The sequence below is a fragment of the Oncorhynchus kisutch genome, linkage group LG12 (assembly GCF_002021735.2).
Source record: "Oncorhynchus kisutch isolate 150728-3 linkage group LG12, Okis_V2, whole genome shotgun sequence".
Lineage (NCBI taxonomy): Eukaryota > Metazoa > Chordata > Actinopteri > Salmoniformes > Salmonidae > Oncorhynchus > Oncorhynchus kisutch.
This window is the reverse complement of record NC_034185.2, coordinates 32,708,351-32,729,413: the sequence shown is the minus strand read 5'-3', so window position 1 is coordinate 32,729,413 and position 21,063 is coordinate 32,708,351.

Here is a 21,063-nt window from a genome sequence, read left to right as displayed (position 1 = left end):
GTGGATCTGTTGGGGCGGTATGCAAATTGGAGTGGGTCTAGGGTGTCCGGGAGGATGCTGTTATTGTGAGCCATAACCAGCCTTTCAAAGCACTTCATGGCTACCGATATGAGTGCCACGGGGTGGTAATCATTTAGGCAGGTCTGGTATGGTTGTCTGATTGAAACATGTAGGTATTACAGACTCGGTCAGGGAGAGGTTGAAAATATCCCTGAAGACACTTGACAGCTGGTCCGTGCATGCTTTGAGTACCTGTTCTGGCAAACTGTCTCCGACGAGTGTCAGAGCCGGTGTAGTAGGATTAAATCTGAATCCTGTATTGAAGCTTTTGCTTGTTTGATGGTTCGTCTGAGTGCATAGCGGGATTTCTTATAAGTGTCCGGATTAGTCTCCCGCTCCTTGAAAGCGGCAGCTCTAGCTTTTAGCTCAATGCAGATGTTGCCTGTAATCCATGGCTTCTGGTTGGGATATGTACGTACAGTCACTGTGGGGACGACGTCATCGATGCACTTATTGATGAAGCCGATGACTGAGGTGGTGTATTCCTCAATTGGATGAATCCCGGAACATATTCCAGTCTGTGCTAGCAAAACAGTCCTGTAGTGTAGCATCCGCGTCATCTGACTACTTCAGTATTGAGCGAGTCACTGATACTTCCTGCTTTAGTTTTTGATTGTAAGCAGAAATCAGGAGGATAGAATTATGGTCAGATTTGCCAAATGGAGGGTGGGGGAGAGCTTTGTATGCATCTCTGTGTGTGGAGTAAAGGTGGTCTAGAATTTATTTTCTCCCCTGGTTGCACATGTGACATGCTGGTAAAAATTTGGTAAAAGTGATTTAAGTTTGCCTGTATTAAGGTCCTCGGCCACTAGGAGCACCGCTTCTGGGTCAATCCATGGGGCACCGTTTGACCTCACAGTGTATTTTCTTAAAGGGGCGTGCTTATCTGCTGTACTCATAAATAATTTCATTAACAAAGTTAGTGACATTTATGGTGGCAAAATTGCAAGATTATGTTATAATACTTTTATTGCATCAAATGGTTGTTTTATTCAACAGAATAGAGTATTCTTAACTATTGTCTGTGTGTTCTACTGAGGATGGGCCTCTGGGAGACAACACTGACAGGAGATGTCTTTTGGGTGATAAAACCTAAAGAGCATTCCAGAGAACATGAGTTAATGTTTCTGTTCTATACCGTACCAGGGAGAGATGGTTCCAGTTTGTAGTCAGAGGGACAGACACTGGTCTCTATACAAAAACTGTTTATACAGCAGATACTGTCTGCTATGTATTATAGGTATCTTTCATACAAATCTTAACCTTGCGACCCATTCTATGCATCTGTTGTTCGTCATGTAGGTTGAAAGGGGTGTATCTTGGCCTTTTATACTTTTGTCTCGGTGCTCTCAACGGATCATCGGAGACGGTGATTCGTCGACCAGCCATCGCTATTGCAAAGCTCTCACTATTAAAGATTTAGTTTAATTATAACTCTGACTTGTGTGAAAAGATTGTCACTCCTCATTTGATAGTAAAGAAACGAACCACCACACATTTCAGGATCATCCTCACTACACACTTCTAACCGTCTTAATCTTATCCACAAATGAGTCCTGATTGAACCCTCTCTAGGACCTGTGGTAGATTAGCTTAGGGCCAGCCTTTGGTATTGTAGTTTTCCTAGTGAGTGAGTCCTGATTGAACCCTCTCTAGGACCTGCGGTAGATTACCTTAGGGCTAGCCTTTGGTATTGTAGTGTTCCTAGTGAGTGAGTCCTGATTGAACCCTTTCTAGGACCTGCGGTAGATTACCTTAGGGCCAGCCTTTGGTATTGTAGTGTTCCTAGTGAGTGAGTCCTGATTGAACCCTCTCTAGGACCTGCGGTAGATTACCTTAGGGCCAGTCTTTGGGATTTTAGTTTTCCTAGTGAGTGAGTTCTGATTGAACCCTCTGTAGGACCTGCGGTAGATTACCTTAGGGCCAGCCTTTGGTATTGTAGTGTTCCTAGTGAGTGAGTCCTGATTGAACCCTCTCTAGGACCTGCGGTAGATTACCTTAGGGCCAGTCTTTGGGATTTTAGTTTTCCTAGTGAGTGCAACCAAGTTATGATCACTGTAACCTAGTGCCACTGAAATAGATTTAGAACAATTTTCAGCCATGTTAGTAAAAATTGTATCGACACAAGTTGATGATGTGATACTGGACCTATTAGTGAACGTTCTGGTTGGTAATGTCATAAAATAAAGGTGAAATAAAAATGAAACTTAGGTCAGGTTACATACATTGACAACAGAAATACGTTTCTTTCTCAGTTGGTTTCTCAGTTGGACAGTTTGTGTTCAAAAAAGATATATTCTCACCTCCCCAAAAATATATTTCCCTATTTTCATCAGATACCTTACTCAACATTTCGCAAATTACATCAAGATATTTCACATCGGCACTAGGTGGCATATAACAGCAACCAAATAGTATAGGTTTCAAATGTGGTCAATGCACCTGTACCCATAGCACCTTATCCATTCAACATTACATCCTTCCGTTGTTTTGCAGGAATATGATTCTGGATGGAAACTGCAACTCCCCCCTCATATCTATTTTTGTCACTCCTGATAATATTGTATCCATGTATAGAGATCTCAGCATCCTCAAAAGAAGAGTCCACGTGAGTCTCTGATATTGCCACAATAAATGAATATTGTTTGAGTGCACTAGACGGCATATTTCATGAATTTTGTTCCTTGAAGGCCATTGTCGTGCCATTCATCCCCCGCCATCACCTCATGTTTCAGCATGATAATACACAGTCCCATGCCACAAGGATCTGTACACGGTTCCTGGAAGCTAAACATTTCTTCCATGGCCTGCATACTCACCAGACATGTCACCCATTGAGCATGTTTGGAATGCTCTGAATCGACGTGTACGACAGCATGTTCCAGATCCCGCCAATATCCATCAACTTTACGCAGCCATTGAAGAGGACTGGGACAACATTCCACAGGCCACAATCAAAAGCCTGGTCAACTCTATGCGAAGGAGATGTGTTGCGCTGCATGCAAATGGGGGCTTGAATTGCAAATGGTGGTCACACCAGATACAGACTGGTTTTCGGATCCACGCCCCTACTTTGTTTTTAAGGTATCTGTGACCAACAGATGCATATCTGCATTCCCAGACATCAGAAATCCATAGATTAGGGCCTAATGAATTAATTTCCTTATATGAAATCTTTGAAATCGTTGCATGTTGCGTTTATATTTTTGTTCAGTATATGTGCATGGTTTTACGTTTTTCAAGTTATTTTGTTTTATTTATATTTCCTAAAAGGAAGGCAATAGATGCAGCACATTTATTTTATTTTATTTTATTTTACACAACATTCTGTCCATATGACCAAATACATTTTAGGGCATAAGTGAACCAATATATGAGAGCCTTCAGACAGGTTTAAATGAATTTCCCCACGGAAGCGATATGAGAGCCTTCACGAGTTTCCCCACAGAGCCATGGAGCCAACAGCGCACTAGCTGTGTTCCCCCAGCCAATCATGGATGAAAGACTCGCTGACAAAGGAGTTGACTTGAGGCAGTGCTTCGAGCAATGACACACCTGGCTTCTTTGCTGCCTATCAGCTATTCCTCTATCTTCTGGATTTGTATAGAAAATGGGTGCAGATTTCAATTATTTTTATGTGCGGTATGATTGCTAGTAAACCTATTTCAGATCTGGAAAACGATCCAACTACCACTATTGTAACTATGGATAGAGGGCAGGATAGACAGTTAACCGGTAGATTATATTGACCTGTGGTATAGAAAGCTGTGCACAGGGGAAATATCAAAACACCTTGATAGGAGGGTCATGCAAACAGATGAGGACATTTGGCTATATGGAAGACATTATACAGTAAAACCGTCAAAATGTAGAATGTAAATGAAGGAAAAAATGCCTTTACCTTCCACTGTGCCCAATAAATGAACACACAACCTCAACGCAAAAAAAATGTTTGACAACCCTCCCCCTAGTTTGGACCAGCCCCTCCCGCACCAGTAAATTCCTAACTATCCCTAAATTGGCTGCAGTACAGCTAAGTCAAGTAAGCCCGTGCTCATGGTTCTCACATTGGAAGTGAAATGATATGCTACAATGACTTTGCCCATGATCATGCACTCTACAAATTTAGAATTTTCTTTCACGGGTGCCTTTTCGTCATCTGGATAGACACTTGTGATTTCTAGTTAACGTTACACCATTTAAAGCAGTGGAGCGTGTATTGAAGCAAAACTTTAGTGGTCTAAGCCATTCATCTTGGGGCAATGGGGGTAGCGGGTGTGCAAAATGCTATCATATCACACAATTATACCATTTATAAAATTGTCAGATATAAATTGCATAAATACTTTTAATACAGACTAGATCATAAAATAAGTGAAAATGGACAAATTATGATATTTTTCTGGTAAAAAAAAAGTGCAGGTGCAAAAGCACAAGTTTGCACCCCCTGTTTTAATTTGCTCCATGGCTCAGGCAGCCAAGTGGACACAAGGCTGTTTGGCTCATCTTAGTCACAAAGAGGAATAAATTTGCAGCTGTTCATGATTAATAAACATTCCCATGCTGGTGGGTGGTAACATTCAAATTAAACCCAGCCCTGAACCTAAACGTAGGCTAGGAATTTGCACATTTGCACATTTGTGGTTAGTTGCAATTTGTCAATTCAAGCCCAAATGTATCATACTTTGACTAAAATGATGACTTATTGACTTAAATCGTTGTGCAACATCATAGATAAGCTCTACCCATCGTCTTTCAGCTCGAATAAGTGGATTTCTACTGCTAAATCCCACAAATATCATTAACCATAGATCTTCTGATTCTAACATAATTGGTTGAGGAATGGTCATGGCTAATTAATACATGATTATGGACTGTGCCTCCTGTCTGTTAGGTCAGGTCACATCAGTGCTAACCAGGGTCATGCCGTTACTCCCCTCTCTTCATAGGAAGATCTGTAGCTTTCCTTCACGGTAGATACTAGCCCATTCAACAGTGCTCTCTATATCAGCTAGTGTTTGTAGTGGAGTTGGTATTGTAATCACTGTGTTTCTCCTAGCCTCTACCAGGCTTTCACCTCACCTTCGGTATGAAAGCCTGTGGAAGCTCTTGCCAATCAACCAAAAGGCGGTGCAATCAGCACTGGCAATCAGTGCTCAACTCATGTCATTTCAAACCAAATTATATTTAAAAAAAGATATATATGTATTTTCTTTATCGAACTAAAAATATATAGTGCGCTTGCAATGCTACCACGATACATGTGCTTATTCTAGATAATTTGCGCTTCTGAAGAGAGATGAAAGGGGTAGTTGTTTCTGAAACATCAACGTCTACTCACACAGCCAATCAGCCAGCAGCCACTGGCAATCAGTGCTCCACTCATATCTACTTTTCCAATATGAACTCCCCCATGCTCTAGAGAACAATGTGAGTGAGGCCTGGAAGCTGAGGCTGTTGTCACTAAATAGGAGTCCTAGGGACTGCATAGTTCTCTATGAAGATCAGAGACTTTGCATGTGCCCCAAATGGTGCCCTGCTCTCTATGTGGCTCCCTATTCCCTATGGGCTCTGGTCAAAACTAGCAGTGGTGTAAAGTACTTAAGAAAGAATACTTTAAAGTATTTTTTCGTTTTTTGGGGTATCTGTACTTTACTTTACTATTTATATTTTGACAAATTTTACTTTTACTTCACTACATTCCTATAGAAAATGTTGTACTTTTTGCTCCATACATTTTCCCTGACAACCAAAAGTACTTGTTACATTTTGAATGTTTAGCAGGACAGGAAAAGTGTGAAATTCACACATTTATCAAGAGAACACCTGGTCATCTCTACTGCCTATAGTCTGGCAGACTCACCAAACACAAATGCTAATAATGTCTGAGTGTTGGAGTGTGCCCCTGGCTGTCTGTGCATTTTAAAAACAGGAAAATGATGTCATCTGCTTTGCTTAATATAAGGAATGTTTTACTATTTATACTTTTACTTCTACTTTTGATACTTAAGCAAATTTTATCAACTACATTTACTTTTGATACTTAAGTATATTTAAAACCAAATACTTTTAGACTTACTCAAGTAGTATTTTACTGGGTGATTTTCACATTTACTTGATTAACTTTCTATTAAGGTATCTATACTTTTACTGAAGTATGACAATTGGGTACTTCTTCCGCCACTGAAAACTAGTGCGCTGTATAGCGAATTTGGGATGTAGATTTTGTACTCAGGCATAACAGAAGCGACTGAGTCATTGACAGGGAAATTGAATAAAATGTTGATTCCGCAATCCTTTGCTTATCACATATCATATGAAACGGCTTTGCTATTGTGTTTGCTCTGTTAACCTAACGCAAATATGCAAACATCAAATTCATTAATTTCTCTCTCTCTCTCTCTCTGCGGCACAAGCTTCTTTTCGATGTTTGTTGTTTTTGTGTCGGCCTCCGGTAAGTGTTTGAGGGATAACAAAGATTGAAGGGGTGCCATCAAACCTTGAGCCAAGGTCTCTCTCTCTCTCTCTGACACACAAACACACACACAAACACACACTCCAAATGAATTTACGGTTGGGATGGAGGCCACCTCTGAAATAGCCAGTGTGTTTGGACGGGAAACAGACAGCACACATTGGCCATGGCCAGCGGCTGTTGTCTGACTTCCCTGTCCGCAGGGAGAGGAACAAAGCAAATCATTTCTACTAATTATTTACTATGATTTTGTGGGGTTTTTCCCTACAATGTTCTGACAACAGAAAATAAATGAAATGTACAACCTGAAACTCCTCCAAGGATATTGTTTTGCACGGGCAAACTAGTATGCTTGTTTGGTCCTGTGGCTCAGTTGGTAAGAACATGGCACGAGCAATACCATAGTAGTGGGTTTGGTTGTGTTTACACAGATAGCCCAATTCTGAACATTTGCTTAATTATTGGCAGAAGATCTAATCTGATTGGTCAAAAGTGGCATCCTTTGATGCCCACTGAGGTCACATACTAAAGTGTATGCACTGACTGTACTGTAAATTGCTAAAAGCATTCGTTAAATTGCATCTTTAAATAGGATTACCTGACGAGTGTAGCTAGCTACACTACTTTCAAAAGTTTGGGGTCACTTAGAAATGTCCTTGTTGTTGAAAGAAATGCACATTTTTTGTCCATTTAAAATAACACAATTGATCAGAAGAAAGTTATTTGTTGGCCATTTTGAGCCTGTAATCGAATCCACATATGCTGATGCTCCAGATACTCAACTAGTCAAAAAAAGGCCAGTTGAATTGCTTCTTTAATCAGAACAATAGTTTTCAGCTGTGCTAACATAATTGCCAAATGGTTTTCTAATGATCAATTTGTTTTTTTAAATGATAAACTTGGATTAGCTAACATAACGTGCCATTGGAACACAGGACTGATGGTTGTTGATAATGGGCTTCTGTACGCTTATGTAGATATTCAATAAAAAATCTGCTGTTACCAGCTACATTAGTCATTTACAACATTAAGAATGTCTACACTGTATTTCTGATCAATTTTATGTTATTTTAATGGACAAAAATGTGCTTTTCTTTCAAAAACAAGAACATTTCTAACTGATCCCAAACTTTTGAACGGTAGTGTACATCACCCAGAGGACAGACACGTGCCATCACACATTTACTAGAAATTATGATCCCATGGAGCCGTCTCTCTTTCATCCCTCCATCCGACCAGAATAACAAACAGGAACTATTTTCCCTTCTGAGGGAGAGATCACTGGAGCTTTGGCTGTGAAAAGGGTCAGCTTTTCTTCAATCTTTCCCCTGCTCTGTGTGTGTGTGTGTGTGTGTGTGTGTGTGTGTGTGTGTGTGTTGTGCGTGTGTGCTCATATGTGCATGTGTGTGCGTGCCCATATCTGCATGTGTGTGTATGGTCGTGCTAGACGTGTGTCTGAATGCCTGGACTCTCCTCATAAGGAATTCCTCTACTGTAGTCAGAGGCAATCGTGAAACTCCCCTGCTGCTCTAGCCATTGCTGTATTCCTGAAGTTAATATAACTGACAGTTCCAAGTAGCCTACCGCTCTAAAACTGGTCACCTGCTAGGAGCATTCATCATCTTCAGAGGTACCCCACTACTCCTTAAATTGCCTTCATGGACTCTACCCCCTTCTACCCCATTGCCAAGTCCCCTGCTTGATCCTTAAAGTCACCTCACGGCTCATAGTGACAGAATTAGGACAGCCACCTCATAGGGGGGCATCAAAGAAGAAGAGGAGAAGTAGATGGTTTAATAAGTAAAGAAATGTATGACACACAAAAAGAATACGTTAAGCCTGATCACACAGGATAAGATGTATCATACTAGGCTCCTGACGGGAGGGGGAGTAGATTGAACCTGAGTGTTCTTTCTCTCTCATTAGTTCTCTTGTTCTTTTTCTCTCTCTCTCCTCTATCTCTCTATCTGTCTGTCTGTCTGTCTGTCTGTCTGTCTGTCTGTCTGTCTGTCTGTCTGTCTGTCTGTCTGTCTGTCTGTCTGTCTGTCTGTCTGTCTGTCTGTCTGTCTGTCTGTCTGTCTGTCTGTCTGTCTGTCTGTCTGTCTGTCTGTCTGTCTGTCTGTCTGTCTGTCTGTCTGTCTGTCTGTCTGTCTGTCTGTCTGTCTGTCTGTCTGTCTGTCTGTCTGTCTGTCTGTCTGTCTGTCTGTCTGTCTGTCTGTCTGTCTGTCTGTCTGTCTGTCTGTCTGTCGTCTGTCTGTCTGTCTGTCTGTCTGTCTGTCTGTCTGTCTGTCTGTCTGTCTGTCTGTCTGTCTGTCTGTCTGTCTGTCTGTCTGTCTGTCTGTCTGTCTGTCTGTCTGTCTGTCTGTCTGTCTGTCTGTCTGTCTGTCTGTCTGTCTGTCTGTCTGTCTGTCTGTCTGTCTGTCTGTCTGTCTGTCTGTCTGTCTGTCTGTCTGTCTGTCTGTCTGTCTGTCTGTCTGTCTGTCTGTCTGTCTGTCTGTCTGTCTGTCTGTCTGTCTGTCTGTCTGTCTGTCTGTCTGTCTGTCTGTCTGTCTGTCTGTCTGTCTGTCTGTCTGTCTGTCTGTCTGTCTGTCTGTCTGTCTGTCTGTCTGTCTGTCTGTCTGTCTGTCTCTCACTCTCCCTTTTTCCATCAAAGAGATCCAACATGTCTACTCTTGCCATCCCGGCGGGAGCGTCAGAATAGGGAAGCATTGTTCCACGGAAGATGGACGGCCCCTCTAATGTCTGCCTCTGGAAGGTGAGGAACATCAGGGGGACGTGTTTGTGCCCGCATTTACCCAGCATGCCCCTGTTCATTATTCAGCCAATCCATCAGCCACCACCAGTCGCAGTGGTGCCGCGAGAGGGGCGGGGAGTGGCGGGGGCTGTGCCGCTTAGCCAATATTTAACAGAAGTCTTGCTGTTTTTGGAGGAAGCGGGGGTGGGGGGTGGGGGGAGCTTCAGAGATGCCTTCAAGGAAGAAAATAGACTAGGGTTTTTAAATTCTATTTCCAAAGACCACAATTAACGTTTTGGTGGAGTCAGCCTTCTCACCATGCAGCTTCACAGTCAACTTCTGTTTTGCTGTCTTTTTCTCTCTCTTCTGTTTCCACTTCTTCTCAAGGAAGAAACAAGAAGAAAACAGGTGAAAGAGAAGAAAAGGAAAGCTTTGGCCTTCATGATACTGTAAGACCTCTGACTTCTGTCTTGTTTGCTCGCTTCTCTTTCCGGTGTTCTCTCTCACCGACTCACTAGCCCTTTCTCTTACAAATTACTCTGTGTAGATCAGTGCTTTCTGCCTCTATCCTGTGAGAGTATTTGCCATAACTGTCACGCTATATAAGATATGTATCTTGGCATTTAACAGTTTTCTTGACTTGACATTTAAGGAGACACGTCCTGTCTTGAACCCTGCTACAGGAATCAGTAGGACATGAACACCAGTTACCCAAAACTGTCTTTCCCCTGCAGTCAATATAGTTGAAGTTCAACTCCATCAAATGAGCAGTAGCTATTGATATAGGATAACACTTTTATACAATTTGTCTCACCCTGTCCCCTTTATAGTGCACCACTTATTTTTACCAGGGCCCATATGACTCACTGGGCCAGTAGGTTTCTGGTCAAAGGTAGTGCACTATGTTGGTATCAGCGTGCCATTTGGGATGCACACCCACTCTTAGCGGTTGATGGGACTTCGATGTTTATCAGCAGTTATCAGGTGCTAAAGTATCATCTTTATGACGTGGAAAAACAGCAGTGAAATTTTGAAGAGCAGTGGGTAAGGTCATCCTTCTACGCCGGGCTAGCTTGTCTGTGTGATGTTGCAATGTTGTCTCGCTCTCATGCTCTAACCAGTCACGGCTTTCAGCAGCCGTCAAACCACGGCTCTTCCTGCCAAAATGCTCCTCTGACGCCTGCCACTGTTTATTACTGAAGAGCACACTCACACACACAACAAACTCACAAATTCACACACACTTGCTAAAAGACAAATTAGAGTGTTTACAGGACAGTGGCTGTGGAAGATGAGCGTGCGTGCGCACACACGCAGAATAAGTCACAGACACACACACACACACACCCATCCCATCCCAACCACCCCCCCATCGTCTCAATTCCTCCATCCCGTCTCTGACATAGAGGAGAGAGGATATGATAGTGTGTTATGTCTGATAAAGTCTGTGTATGTAATAAAGCTGTCTCCTCCACCTCCATGCTAATCCATGCTGACAGGTCCTGACTTTAACTGTACGATTAATGTGACGCTCAGACCGCTTCCCACCGGATGCATTTAATGTCATCCAACCGCAATATCACCATCACCCTCCATCACCCCTCTGCTCCACACAAATGAGAGTAGTGCAAATGTCATAAATCCTGTGGCATGTTGTCCGTTTTCATTATTTTTTAAATGTATTCTCAGGAGAGGGTTTGCTCGTTTATTTTGTATACACTGCTCATGAATCCAGCCAGATTGGCACAAGACGGACTTTGAAATTTGACGTCTGTCCATGTGATGAGGGCGTCAGGAAATACCTTCAAAACTGATCACTAAGAGCGACAGTAATCCCATGACTCCGGATCCGAAGGTCGAATGTTCAAACCCAGTGGTAGACACTTGTTTTTGTGTGTGTTTTTTTCACTATTCCAGAGCCGTCAGCCAGCCAGGAGCTGCCAGAGCCGCCAGTCAGCCAGGAGCTGCCAGAGCCGTCAACCAGCCAGGAGCTGCCAGAGCCGTCGAGCTGCCAGAGCCGTCAACCAGCCTGAGCTACCCCTCAGTCCTGAGCTACCTCTCAGTCCTGAGCTACCCTATAGGTTCAGGTTTTGCGGCCGGAGTCCGCACCTTGGGGGGGGGGGGGGGGGGGGGGTACTGTCACGTTCTGACCATAGTTCTTTTGTGTTTTCTTTGTTTTAGTGTTGGTCAGGACGTGAGCTGAGTGGCCATTCTATGTTGTGTGTCTAGTTTTCCCGTTTCTATGTTTGGCCTGATATGGTTCTCAATCAGAGGCAGGTGTTAGTCATTGTCTCTGATTGGGAACCATATTTAGGTAGCCTGTTTTGTGTTGGGTTTTGTGGGTGGTTGTCTTCTGTCTTCATGTGTCTGCACCAGACAGAACTGTTTCGGTTTTTCCACATTTGTTGTTTTGTATTTTGTAGTGTTCATGTTTTATCGTCTATATTAAACATGATGAACACTAACAACGCTGCGCTTTGGTCCTCTCCTTCATCCACAGAAGAAAGCCGTTACAATCACCTACCGAGAGATGAACCTGGAGAAGAGCCCCCAAAGCAAGCTAGTCCTGGGGCTCTGTTCACAAACACAAACAGACCTCATAGAGCCCCAGTACAGCAGCACAATTAGACCTAACCAAATCATGAGAAACAAAAAGATAATTACTTGACACATTGGAAATAATTCACAAAGAAACAGAGCAAACTAGAATGTTATTTGACCCTAAACATTGAGTACACAGTGACAGAATACTGGACCACTGAGACTGACCCAAACTTAAGGAACGCTCTGACTATGTACAGACTGCCGGAGGCAGACCTGGCTCTCAAGAGAAGACAGGCTATGTGCACACTGCCCACAAAATGATGTGGAAACTGAGCTGCACCTCCTAACCTCATGCCAAATGTATGACCATATTAGAGACACATATTTCCTCGGATTACACAGATCCTCAAAGAATTTGAAAACAAACCCAATTTTGATAAACTTCCATATGTACTGGGTGAAATACCAAAGTGTGCCATCACAGCAGCAAGATTTGTGACCTGTTGCCAGAAGAAAAGGGCAACCAGTGAAGAACAAACACCATTGTAAATACAACCCATATTTATGTTCATTTATTTTCCCTTTCGTACTTCAACCATTTGCACATTGTTACAACACTGTATATAGACATAATATGCCATTTGAAATGTCTTTATTCTTTTGGAACCACTGTGACTGTAATGTTTAATGTTCGTTTTTACTGTTTATTTCACTTTTGTGTATTATCTACTTCACTTGCTTTGGTAATGTTAACATATGCTTCTAATGCAGAGGGAGAGCGACAGAGAGAAAGCAAGAGACAGTGAGAAAGAGAGGGTCATGAATAGAAACCTTGACATTTAGGAAACAATCACTTTCACGCACAGTCGGATGTCATGGAAACATTTTCTAAGTATACTTAATTCTAGCCTTTCTCTGGCTTTAAGTGGTCTCGTCTAGCTCGTAGAATGTTCATAGTCTATGAATTGGCTACTTTCGGTAGAATTTGATATTCACGGTATTTTGAAACAAGGCTTTTAAATGGATCTATTTGCATTAGAAATGCACTAAAGTGACACATACATAGTGGGTGTGAATAAAGCATGGCTGTTCACCTTTTCTCCAGCTGTGCCTGTGGAGCCTGGGAAGACGTGTGGGTGTGTGTTATTATCCCCAGGTTTCTGAAAATGTCAGCCACACACTCCACTGACTCCACTGGTGAGGGGAACAGGTAGAGTTGGCAGGGTGAGGGGACAGAATGATAATGAGGGGAGGTAAACAAACAATTGCTAGGGAAGGTCTACACACCCCTTGCACAGTCATCACATTTTGCTGCCTTAAAATTAAACCTAAAAACGGATTAAATTAGATTTTTCCCACTTACTGATCTACACAACCTACTCGACATTTTCCAAGTCAAAGAAAATGAATAATAGTAGAGAGAATTATTTGTTTCAGCTTTTAGTTATTTCATCACATTCCCAGTGGGTCAGAAATGTACATACACTCCATTAGTATTTGGTAGCATTGCCTTTAAATTGTTTAACTTGGGTCAAACGTTTCGAGGAGCCTGTCACAAGCGTCCCACAATAAGTTGGGTGAATTGTGGCCCATTCCTCCTGACAGAGCTCGTGTAACTGAGTCAGGGCTGTAAGGCCTCCTTGCTCGCACAAGCTTTTTCAGTTCTGCCCACAAATTCTCTATGGGATTGAGGTCAGGGCTTTGTGATGGCCACTCCAATACCTTGACTATGTTGTCCTTGCAGTTGCAAACCGTAGTCTGACTTTTTTATGGCGGTTTTGGAGCAGTGGCTTCTTCCTTGCTGAGCGGCCTTTCAGGTTATGTTGATATAGGACTCTTTTTACTGTGGATATAGATACTTTGTACCTGTTTCCTCCAGCATCTTCACAGGGTCCTTTGCTGTTGTTCTGGGATTGATTTGCACTTTTTGCACCAAAGTACGTTCATCTCTAGGAGACAGAATGCGTCTCCTTCCTGAGCGGTATGACGGCTGCGTGGTCCCATGGTGTTTATACTTGCCTACTATTGTTTGTACAGATGAACGTGGTACCTTCAGGCATTTGGAAATTGCTCCCAAAGGATGAACCAGACTTGTGGAGATCTAAAAAATGTTTTCTGAGGTGTTGGCTGATTTCTTTAGATTTTCCCATGATGTCAAGCAAAGAGGCACTGAGTTTGAAGGTAGGCCTTGAAATACATCAACAGGTACACCTCTAATTGACTCAAATTATGTCAATTAGCTTCTAAAGCCATGACATCATTTTCTGGAATTTTCCAAGCTGTTTAAAGGCACAGTCAACTTATTGTATGTAAACATCTGACCCACTGGACTTGTGATACAGTGAATTTTAATTAAAATAATCTGTCTGTAAACAATTGTTGTAAAAATTACTTGTGTCATGCACAAAGTAGATGTCCTAATCGACTTGTCAAAACTATAGTTTGCTAAGAAGAAATTTGTGGAGTGGTTGAAAAAACGAGTTTTTCAACCACTAAGTGTATGTAAACTTCCGACTTCAACTGTACACTGAGTGTATGTTCCCCTCACATTAAGGACACCTGCTCTTTCCATGACATAGAATGAACAGGTCAATCCAGGTGAAAGCTATGATCCCTTATTGATGTCACTTTTAAATTTACTTCAATTAGTGTAGTTGAAGGGGGGAGACAAGTTAAAGAAGTATGTTTAAGCCTCGAGACAATTGAGACATGGATTGTGTATGTGTGTCATTCAGATGGTGAATGGGCAAGACAAAATATTTAACTGCCTTTTAATGGGGTATGTTAGTAGGTGCCAGGCGCACTGGCTTTTGTCAAGAACTGCAATGCTGCTGCGTTTTTTATGCTCAACAGTTTCCCCTGTGTATCAAGAATGGTCCACCACCCAAAGGACATCTAGCCAACTTGACTGAACGAAATTAAATCAAATCAAATCAAATCAAATTTTATTTGTCACATACACATGGTTAGCAGATGTTAATGCGAGTGTAGCGAAATGCTTGTGTAGCGAAATGCAGTTGCCTACGGGAAACATTGGAGTCGACATGGATCAGCATCCCTGTGGAAAGCTTCCGATGCCTTTAGAGTCCATACCCCGACGAATTGAGGCTGTTCAATTGGAGGAAAATGTCCTTCGTGTTTCTGATTCATTGTTTATGTCAGAATTACTCAAGCTCAGTAAATTTGGTTGGGAATCATTGATGGACAGCAATATTCAATCTTTGTATATTTTCACTCCTGTAAAAAATGATTCCCCAGTCCTTGCCTGTGACAAAGATACCCATAACATGATGCTGCCACCACAATAATTGAAAATACAGAGGATCAACAACATAGTATTATTGCATATTACAGTGAGCTATGTCAAGAATCCAGTATATAAATACAGGCGATGTGTTTAAAACTTCTTGGATATAGGGGGTGCTCTTTTAATTTATGGATAAAAAAACGTTCCCATTTTAAACAAGTTATTTTGTCACGAAAAGATGCTCGACTATGCATATAATTGACAGCTTTGGAAAGAAAACACTCTGATGTTTCCAAAACTGCAAAGATATTGTCTGTGAGTGCCACAGAACTAATGCTACAGGCGAAACCAATATGACATTTCATACAGGAAGTGCCCAGATTTTGAATGCGCTGTGTTCCAATGTCTCCTTATATGGCTGTGTATGTGTCACGAATGAGCTTAGACTTTCTGTCTTTTCCCCAAGGTGTCGACAGCATTGTGACGTATTTGTAGGCAAATCATTGGAAGATTGATCTTAAGAGACTACATCTACCAGGTGGCCGCTTGGTGTCCTCCGTTGCAATTATTGCGTAATCTCCAGCTGCGTGTATTTTTCGTTTGCTTCGAGGAGAAACACAGCTGCCACGAATGATTTATCATCGAATAGATATGTGAAAAACACCTTGAGGCTTGATTCTAAACAACATTTGCCATGTTTCTGTCGATATTATGGAGTTAATTTGGTAAAAAGTTTGGCGTTGTAGAGACTGCATTTTCGGATTTCTTTCTTAGCCAAACGTGATGAACAAAACGGAGCGATTTCTCCTACACAAATTATATTTTTGGAAAAAATGAACATTTGCTATCTAACTGAGAGTCTCCTCATTGAAAACATCCAAAGTACTTCAAAGGTAAATGATTTTATTTGAATGCTTTTCTTGTTTTTGTGAAAATGTTGCTTGCTGAATGCTAGGCTTAATGCTATGCTAGCTATCAATACTCTTATGTAGCTATGGTTGAAAAGTATATTTTGAAAATCTGAGATGACAGTGTTGTTAACAAAAGGCTAAGCTTGTGAGTGAATATATTTCTTTCATTTCATTTGAGATTTTCATGAACAGTTAACGTTGCGTTATGGTAATGAGCTTGAGGCTATAATTACGCTCCCGGATACGGGATTGCTCGACGCTAGAGGATAAACAGTGTACAAAAATGCTCTGTACAGTAGTAGATATATTAGAATGGGCAATGTGAAGAATACAGTATATGACTAAGAATCTGGCAAAAATCCAGTATATAAATAAGAATTCAGTATATATATATATATATACGCGGTGTCTATAAACAGTTTTGCAAGAATGCAATGTAGAGTAGTAGATATATTAGAATGAGCAAAGTGAAAAATACGATATTTGAATACACAGTGTGAAAAACAGTCCCGTGTTTAATGTCTCTACAGTATATACATGGGACAGCAGTGTTGGCTGTGTGTGTGTATGTGTATGTGGGTGTGTTTGATCGTACATGTGAGTACAGAGTCTGCGTATGCATGAGGTATGTGTGTGAACCTGTGTGCGTTTTATGTGTGAGCGAGTCTACCTTTGCCCCTTACTTACTACAGGAGTACTACTTACTACTCTCATCTACTACAGAGGATGGAGTGATGGCTGTTCAACAGTCTGATGGCCTGGAGATAAAAGCTGTTTTTCAGTCTTTCAGTCCCGGCTTTGATGCACCTGTACTGTCTCTGTCTGCTAGATCATAGCAGAAGGAACAGAACGTGACTCTGGTTGCTGAGGTCCTTGAAGATCTTCTTGGCCTTCCTTTGACACTGAGTGCTGTAAGTGTACTGGAGGGCAGGCAGTTTGCCCCTGGTGATGCGTTTGGCTGACCTCACCACCCCCTGGAGAGCCATTCGGTTGAGGGCAGTGCAGTTGCCGTACCAGGTGGTGATGCAACCTGTTTGTGAGGGGCCATGGCAAATTACATCAGCCGCCTGAGGTTGCAGAGGCGCCGTTGCACCGTCTTCACCACGGTAGTGTGCACGCCAAGGAACTTCAAGCTTTTGACCCTCTCCACTGTGGGCCCGTCGATGTGGATGGGGGTGTGCTCCCTCCTCTGTCTCCTGTAGTCCACGATCAGTTCCTTCATTTTTGTTTTACGTTGAGGCAGAGGTTATTTTCCTGGCACCACTCTGCCAGGGCTCTAGCCTCCTCGATGTAGGCTGTCTCGTAGTTGTTGGTAGTCAGGCCTTCCACTGTCATGTCGTCAGCAAACTTTACGATGGATTTGGAGTCGATCGTAGCCATGCAGTCATGGGTAAACAGGAAACACAGGAGGGGGCTGAGCAAATCCCCCCCTGTGGGGGCCCGTGTGTTAAGGATCAGTGTGGCAGAGGAGTTGCTGCCTACCCTCACCACCTGGGGTCAACCCGTTAGGAAGTCTAGGACAAAGTCGCACAGAGAGGGGTTCAGTCCCAGGGCCCTGAGCTTAGCGACAAGCTTGGAGAGCGTTATGGTGGTGAAAGCATAGCTGTAGTTGATTAACAGCATTCTCACAATTGTGTGACAACACTGCAAATAAATGAACTTTTTGGACTCAATTAAAAACAACAGGCTTGGATCAAATCCAATACAACAAAACACAGAGTGAAACCCCTTTGTATTTTCAAGTATTGTGGTGGCAGCATCATGTTTTGGATTTGCTTGTCACCGGCAGAGACTGGGGAGCTTGTCAGGATCAAAATAAATAAAGTAAAGCTCAGGTAAAAAGTTAGAGGAAAACCCGCTGCTGTCTTCAGAAAACCTGGGATCGTTTTTATAATTTTTTTTAAAAATTCTGAGCGGTCCAGTCTTAGCCCTGACTTAAATCTGCTTGAAAATCAGAGACAAGGTTTGAATATTGCTGCCCATCAATGATTCCTAACCAAATATATGGAGTTTGAGCAATTTCTTTTTACAAAGAACGATGTTATGTTATGTATGCATGTTGCCAAGTTGGTGGGATCGTATTATACATGATTCACAGCTGTAATGGCTATCAAAAGTGCTTCCATTTGATTTGGAAGATCTTCTTAAATTTTTCTTTCACTTTGAAAATGTGAGTTATTGTAAGTTATTTAGATCTGTAGGAAGGAATTGCAATGTAATCCCTTTTTAGATGTGAAGAGTGTGCAGGGGTGTGTAGACTTTCACTAACGACTGTATCACCCCACTTTACTTTACACTCACAGAATCAGGCACAAACACACACACACACACACACACACACACAGTCTCCCACCCCGTACACAGCATCTGAGCTCCTCCAGGGTGTACCAGCTGTCAGCGCGGTGACTGGTGAACAACCACACCAGAGAGACACATTATTCTCAGAGACTTAGCACTGCTGCAGCACCTCTGAACTCTGACCTTTATGGGTCACTGGTCTGCCTGTGTTACATCTCCAAGGAAATCATGCAGAGGCTGAATTTCTCTACTTAGTCCTCACAGCTTAACTTCTCATTACAAGTCTACATATATATATATATATATATATATATATATATATATTATATATATATATATATATATATATATGTGTATAAGAGGTCATACAATATGTTTTGTAGTGATTCCTACAATATGCTATATATATATATATATATATATATATATATATATATATATATATATATATATATATAGTGTATAAGAGGTCATACAATATGTTTTGTAGTGATTCCTACAATATGCTAATGATGTAAAGAATATTTGCTTGTCTTCCAGATGCTACACTTGACACATTTATGAAACTGCTTATTCCAGCTACTAATATGCATGCACCCATTAAGAAGATGACTGTAAAAACTGTTAAATCCCTGTGGATTGATGAGGAATTAAAAAATTGTATGGTTCAGAGGATTGAGGCAGAAGGAATGGTTGCACAACCGATCAGAAAATGTGCTGCAAATTGACAAATCATGTGACTAAAATGAATAAAAGAAGAAGAAACTATACTATGAAACAAAGATAAATTATATAAAGAATGATAGTAAAAAGCTTTGGAGCAAATTAAATGACAATTTGGGCAAAAAAGTAAACTTTGCATCATAAAACCCACTGATATTGCCAATTACTTTAATGATTTTATCATTGGCAAGATTAGCAAATTTAGGCATGGCATGCCAGCAACAAACGCTAACACTACAGATCCAAGTATATCTGATTCATTTATGAAAGATAAGCATTGAAATTTTGAATTCTGTAAGGTCAGTGTGGAAAAATCTACAATGACAAGCCACCGGGGTGTGACAACTTGGATCAAAAATTACTGAGGATAATACCGGACATATAGAAAGGGTTCAGCAGTCTTATGGCTTGGGGGTAGAAGCTGTTAACTTCTTCGATATAGGGGGCGCTCTTTTAATTTTGGGATAAAAAAACGTTCCTGTTTTAAACAAGATATTTTGTCACGAAAAGATGCTCGACTATGCATATAATTGACAGCTTTGGAAAGAAAACACTCTGACGTTTCCAAAACTGCAAAGATATTATCTGTGAGTGCCACAGAACTGACGCTACAGGCGAAACCAAGATGAAATTTCAAACAGGAAATGTCCCAGATTTTGAAGGCGCTGTGTTCCAATGTCTCCTTATATGGCTGTGAATGCGCCAGGAATGAGCCTACACTTTCTGTCGTTTCCCCAAGGTGTCTGCAGCATTGTGACGTATTTGTAGGCATATCATTGGAAGATTGACCATAAAGAGACTACATTTACCAGGTGCCCGCTTGGTGTCCTCCGTCGAAATTATTGCGTAATCTCCAGCTTCCTGCATTTTTCCATTTGGTTCAGAGGAGAAACCAAACTGCCACGAATTATTTATCATCGAATAGATATGTGAAAAACACCTTGAGGATTGATTCTAAACAACATTTGCCATGTTTCTGTCGATATTATGGAGTTAATTTGGGAAAAGGTTCGGCTTTGTAAGGACTGAATTTTCATTTTTTTTTTTTTGCCAAACGTGATGAACAAAACGGAGCGACCCCGCCGGGTATAGAGGTCCTGGATGGCAGGAAGCTTGGCCACAGTGATGTACTGGGCCGTATGCACTTCCCACTGTAGTGCCTTGCGGTCGGATGCCGAGCAGTTGCCGTACCAGGCAGTGATGCAACCAATCTGACTAATTCTCACAAGGCACCCGGATCTGCGTCCACTGTATCGGCATCTCTTCTTCTTGTAAATGACGAGGATTTGGGCACTACAGTGGGAAGTGCATATGGCCCAGATGGTGCAGTATCAGCAGTAAGTCCTTCGCGTCCAACTCCAACACTTTATGGAACAGCAGGGACTCGGGAAGAGATACACACACAGAGGAATGGACACACTCTGGGAAAGTCTCTGTCTGTCTGTCTGTCTGTCTGTCTGTCTGTCTCTCTCTCTCGGTCTCTCTCTCTCGGTCTCTCTCTCTCTCGGTCTCTCTCTCTCTCTCTCTCTCTCTCTCTCTCTCTCTCTCTCTAGGTCTCTCTCTCTCTCTCTCTCTCTCTAGGTCTCTCTCTCTCTCTCTCTCTCTCTCTCTAGGTCTCTCTCTCTCTCTAGGTCTCTCTCTCTCTCTCTCTCTAGGTCTCTCTCTCTCTCTAGGTCTCTCTCTCTCTCTCTCTCTCTCTCTCTCTCTAGGTCTCTCTCTCTCTCTCTCTAGGTCTCTCTCTCTCTCTCTCTCTAGGTCTCTCTCTCTCTCTCTCTCTCTCTCTCTCTAGGTCTCTCCCTCTCTCTCTCTCTCTCTCTCTCTCTCTCTCTCTCTCTCTCTCTCTCTGTGTCTCTGTGTCTCTCTCTCTCTCTGTGTCTCTCTCTCTCTCCGTGTCTCTCTCTCTCCGTGTCTCTCTCTCTCCGTGTCTCTCTCTCTCTCTCTCTCTCCGTGTCTCTCTCTCTCTCTCTGGTAACAGACAATAGTAGAAATGCAATAAATATTAAATCAAATTATGGAAAATTAAACTATAACTAACTTATAACTAAATAACAGTCATCTTCTTCTTTATATC